General features: G+C 46.0%; 1 long non-coding RNA gene across 2 annotated transcripts; it reads left to right on the top strand.

The window, feature by feature from the left end:
* Positions 1 to 4204: 4204 nt before the first annotated feature.
* Positions 4205 to 5600, top strand: LOC142518274 (uncharacterized). 2 transcript variants are annotated; one of them, XR_012813504.1, is made up of 4 exons: positions 4205 to 4284; positions 4378 to 4480; positions 4618 to 4641; positions 4841 to 5600. It is a non-coding gene; the product is annotated as an uncharacterized LOC142518274 (long non-coding RNA). The 2 variants fall into 2 exon arrangements; XR_012813505.1 differs by having other exon boundaries at positions 4378 to 4535.
* Positions 5601 to 5805: the final 205 nt, after the last annotated feature.

The raw sequence follows: 5805 nt of genomic DNA, 5'->3' as shown, positions 1-5805 counted from the left end.
TGAAAGTCGTCTTAATAGGCAAGAAGTGCGCTGATTTGGTAAGACGATCTACAATCACCCAGATAGCATTCGATCCTCTGGCTGACCTCGGCAATCCGGTCACAAAGTCCATGGTAATGTTCTCCCACTTCCACTCGGGAATAGGAAGAGGCTTGAGCAAACCTGCTGGTCTCTGATGCTCGGCCTTCACTAACTGGCAAGTCAGGAACTCGGATACAAAACGCCTAATGTCCTTCTTCATTCCTGGCCACCAATACAATAGCTGCAGATCTTTGTACATCTTCGTACTCCCAGGGTGAATGGAGTACGGGGACGTATGGGCCTCTGATAAGAGGTCTGCTCGGATAGAATCACTGCTAGGAACCCATATCCTATCTCGGTATCTCACAATACCGTCGCTGACTGAATACAAAACACTGCCCTTGGCTTCATCTCTCTTCTTCCACTGTGCCAATTGCTCATCTGCTGCCTGACCGCTGCGAATACGGTCAATAAGAGAGGACTGGATAGTCAAGGTAGATAAACGAGGAACTCTACCTCGAGGATAAGTCTCAAGATCAAACCTCTGCATCTCAATCTGAAGAGGTTTCTGCATCGTCAAATGAGCCATCACTGCGACTTTCCTGCTCAAAGCATCCGCAACTACATTAGCTTTACCCGGGTGGTAGCTAATGTCACAATCGTAGTCTTTCACAAGCTCCAACCAACGCCTCTGACGCATGTTCAGCTCCTTCTGCGTAAAGAAATACTTGAGGCTCTTATGGTCGGTAAAGATCTGACACTTCTCCCCATACAGATAGTGCCTCCAAATCTTCAAAGCAAAAACTACGGCCGCTAACTCCAGATCATGGGTGGGGTAGTTCTTCTCGTGGATTTTCAGCTGTCGAGAAGCATACGCTATCACTCTCCCATGCTGCATCAAAACTGCACCTAAACCAAGCTTCGAAGCATCGGTATAAAGGACAAACTCACCAGATCCTGACGGTACAGCCAAAACGGGTGCTGAGATAAGAGCTTGCTTCAAAGTATCGAAGCTCTTCTGACACTCCTCGCTCCACACAAACTTCACATTTTTCTTTGTCAGTGCTGTGAGTGGAACGGCAATAGAGGAAAATCCTTGGATGAATTTCCTGTAATATCCTGCTAGCCCAAGAAAACTGCGGATCTCTGATGCATTCTGAGGCACAACCCAATCTCTGACTGCTGCAACTTTTGCGGGGTCTACCTCAATACCACTGCTAGAAACAATGTGGCCCAAGAACGCCACCTTCTCTAACCAGAATTCGCACTTACTGAACTTTGCGAATAGTTTATGTTTCTGCAATGTCTGCAACACTGTGGTCAGATGCCTGCTGTGCTCCTCCCGATTCTTGGAGTAGACAAGAATGTCATCTATGAACACTATCACAAACTGGTCAAGGTACGGCTGAAATACGCGATTCATTAGATCCATGAAGATCGCTGGCGCATTCGTCAGACCGAACGGCATCACCAGGAACTCGTAGTGGCCATAACGAGTCCTGAAAGCTGTCTTCGAGACATCAGCATCTCTCACCCTCAACTGGTGATAACCGGAACGCAGATCTATCTTGGAGAAAATCGAAGCTCCCTGCAACTGGTCAAACAGATCCTCAATCCTCGGCAGTGGGTATTTATTCTTCACTGTAACCCTGTTCAACTCCCGGTAGTCAATGCAAAGCCTCATCGAGCCATCCTTCTTTTTCACGAATAAGACTGGCGCGCCCCATGGAGAAAAGCTCGGGCGAATGAACTCCTTGTCGAGAAGTTCCTGAATCTGCTTCTTAAGCTCTGCCATCTCTGTCGGTGCTAGTCGGTACGGTGCTTTGGATATCGGAGCCGTACCTGGCATAAGCTCAATGGAAAACTCCACCTCTCTCTCTGGTGGTATACCAGAGACGTCTTCGGGAAAAACGTCTAAGAAATCTCTAACTATCGGAACATCTGAGGCTGACTGGCTGGGTTCCTCGGGGACAGATAAAAGGGTTGCTAGAAATGCCCGACACCCTCTATGCATGAGCTTCCTAGCCTGAACATAAGGAATAATGCGCGGTAAAGGAAAGTACCTGTCCGGCTCAAATAAGAACTGCTCCATTCCAGGCGGTCGGACAAGAACGGATCTCCGCTGGAAGTCTATCAACACTCTGTTCCTCAATAGCCAGTCCATCCCTAGGATGATGTCAAATTCCGGCATCGGTAGCACAATCAGATCCGCATAAACAAGATTACCGTGCAGCTCAAGGTCTATATCTCGGATAACATTGGTGGCTGCCATCTCCTCTCCTGACGGCAACACTACTGAAAAGGCTGTATCTAGCCCAATGGTCTGGATCTTGAGAAAGTTTGCAAAGACCTCCGAAATAAACGAGTGAGTGGCCCCTGAATCTATCAAGGCCTTGGTAGCGGAACCAGATATAAAAATTCTCCCTGAAAGAGCGGAGTTCTAAGTTGAATCCCACTACAAGATTTAAACTTATAGACATGCAAAGGTCAAGGTTCCTCTAGCTTAATTTCCCCGAAATAAATCTGAGTAGAGCATGCAATCCTATAACAGTTCTAAGTTCAAAATCTAAATCCCGATTCCCAAAATGTTGAAATTCAAAGAATAACTTAAAGTTTAAAGGTACCTGTCAACAACATAGTCTCCGGGTTGGCTTCCGCGGCATGGAGAGCAAAAACTCTGCCTTGGGTAGGCAGATTCCTCTGAGGGCACTGCAGCAACATGTGGTCTGGACTGCCACACTTAAAACACTTTCCTGAGCCAGCCATACATGCTCCAGGATGGCGACGTGAGCACCTGGGACAGACTGGGTGCTCCTGAGTCCTCGGGGCTAGGCGTCCCCGCTGCTGCTGCTGCTGCTGCTGCTGGCCTCTGTTCCTGGGCGGTCCATGAAAAGGCCTCTTATTCTGCTGCTGATGCTGATGAGGAGGAGGGTGGTGCGGTGCCTGGACTGGGCGCTTGCCCTGGCGATCCCTCTCGATATCCCGCAGATCCTGCTCTGCGGCTAAGGCCTTGGAGACGGCAATCTCATAAGTAGCAGGGTCAGATACCCTAACATCCCGGCGCAAGATCGGCCGTAAACCCACCAGGAAGTGCATCAGCTTGGCTCTGGCATCATTCGCTATCAGGGGCACAAAGTGACAGCCCCTCTCGAACTTACGGATAAACTCCGTAACCGACATATCCCCCTGTCTCAGACTCATGAACTCGGTGGTCAGCCTGGTGCGAACCTCCTCAGCAAAATACTTGGAGTAGAAAACCTCCGTAAAGCGGGTCCAAGAAAGTGTAGCCAAGGTCAGGGCTACCGAAGCTCCTTCCCACCATAAGCGGGCGTCTCCAGTGAACAAGTAGGTGGCACATCGGACTCGGTCTGCATCTCCCAGCTCCATAAAATCGAAGATAACCTCGAGGGATTTGATCCATCCCTCGGCAACCATGGGGTCAGATGCCCCAGAGAATTCCTTCGGGCGCATCTTCATGAATCGCTCATACACAGCCTCGGGCCCTGTCGGCCTGGCTGCGGCTGCGGCTACGGCTGCGGCATTGCCCCCCGCAAACTGTGCGAAGAACTGTGCCATCCCAGCTAACATCTGGGCACTCATGTCCGGTGGGGGCGGTGGAGGGGGTGGTAGGTCTCCCTCCGGTCTATGCTCCTCTCTGTCCTCTCGGCGAGGCTCCACCTCTCTGTTGCGCTCTAAAATGCGTCTAGGGGGCATACTGTTCCAACATAACCCATACGTAACTAACATGCATAATTCCATAATTTATTTTAAATGGACACTGAAGTACTGAAAATCTGGAAGCATGCTGACAAACTAATTCATGCTATAACTGAAATGCTGAACAAAATGCTGAACTGAAAAACTTACAGACCAAAGGCGTGTCTTCGTGAGCTTCTCGCGGTCAGTAGTAGTGAAACCCTATACAGAACCACCGCTCTGATACCAACTGCAAAGGCCCTCGAACTACTTGCTTGAAAATTTGCGGAAAATTAAAATTTTTTTTTTTTAAAAAAGAACTTAATGGCCTCGCTCATAAAATCACTGGTGAAACAAGTTCAATATTTCAAAATAATTGCAGCGGAAGAAAATAAAGTTTGCCAAAAATCACAATTTAAAAATATCCAACAACTGATAAAATTGTTTGCGGAAAAACATAACAACTGCTGCACTGAGGTCCTCGGGTGCCACTTTTGATGCTCGTTTCAGCCCCAATCGAACCCTGTTTCGGGACTGCTGCTGTTCGAGTTTCTTGTTCGATTTTAGGTGAGCTATTGCTTGGTTTTTCTTGGTTCTTTGGAGCATATTGAGCAAAAATTTGAAGCTTAAATCTTACCTTGCTGTTCCTGCGTTTTTCAGCTAGTTTTCAGTTCGGTTTTTGGGCGTGAATAGTGTTTTCCGACGTCTTTTCCGGCGAGTAGCAACATTGGACCGCTAGCGACTAGTTTATACTTCGATCTTGGTAATTTTGGATCCAATTCCAGATTTTTCGGTGCATAAGTAGGCTGCCCTGAAGTGTAATTTTACTCGCTTCGATTTAATTTCGCTTTGTCGATTTTAATGCATTATATTGACATATATATTGGGTTTATATTGTAGGTTCGATCGTTGGAGATCTTTGAGGTATAAATCGAAAAGTTTGAGAATTAGTATCGAGTTAATCGTGTGATTATTTTGGAGAATTATGGTTATTTAGTTGAAATTTCAGAATTGTTGAAATTGATTTGGGAATTAAGTTTTGATAACTAAAAATCAATAACTTGGATTAATTTAGTTTTATTGGCGAATTGTGAATTATTCTACATATTTTTGTCATTGTTAGGTCGAGGAGATTAAAGTTGAGCTTGTTGCGATTTTAGAGTCGATTTAGGTATGTTACAGCTCGGTAACATACGACGGTAAAACATAAATAATGTTTAATTGTCATTCTGTGTTACTTGAATCGTGTTTATGAATTGTTGACTGTTATAAATTGTTAAATGCCTTTGTTATGATCTATGTTTATTATTGTGATATATTATTGGCATTTAGCATCAGGCATACAGTTATGACATTCATGCTGAGCCTATCGTTCTTGTTAGCCCATTGTTGATATTCGTTGTTATCTGGCACTGTTGTTTATCTCGGGATCATTGTGTTGCTGATTGGCCTATACACATGAGACCGTAGATGTGATTGAACAATCCCGTGGTTAGTGCAACCTTTTGAGGTGAGCGCTGGGATTGTGTCATCTAGTTCGTTTTGTTGTGCCATCCTGTTATATCGTATCAGCTATATGGAGGCTGAGTCAGGGGTGTTATTCAGCACAGCTTGGCATTCCTCACATACTTGGCAGGGCGGTTTAGTTGCATGACGATGTAGCTCCCCTGTGTTGTTGCTCGAGCATTATTCTAGTTGATATCGTACCGTTTGTTGGCTCCTGTTATCCCGATTATTCGTTGGGCCTTTCATGCATTGCATATCACATTTCATTAAATGATTATGCATGATTTCTGTTATTGTTGTTATTGTTGGACTGTTTCATACCAGAATCCTAACCTCAGTTGTTTACTGGGGGGGCTGCTGTGGTTGCTATTGGGCACCATGGTAGATCTCCCGAGTCGTTTTGCAGCATCAGGCCGAGGTTCCGCCAGTGGATCTCGGGATTGAGGTTGGATTGCTTGGTTCTGTTCAGTGGAGTCTCCCAGTTGGTCTATATGTATGTCTTGAGTTTGTTCAGTCTTGTATTGTAGTTTATTTGCCGGGGAGATGCCCCATGTATCTGTATTGATATTTGGTTGTTCTGGT

The sequence above is a fragment of the Primulina tabacum genome, chromosome 1 (assembly GCF_025594145.1).
Source record: "Primulina tabacum isolate GXHZ01 chromosome 1, ASM2559414v2, whole genome shotgun sequence".
NCBI lineage: Eukaryota > Viridiplantae > Streptophyta > Magnoliopsida > Lamiales > Gesneriaceae > Primulina > Primulina tabacum.
The sequence above is the reverse complement of the archived record's forward strand: the minus strand, read 5'-3'. Positions and strand labels throughout refer to the sequence as shown.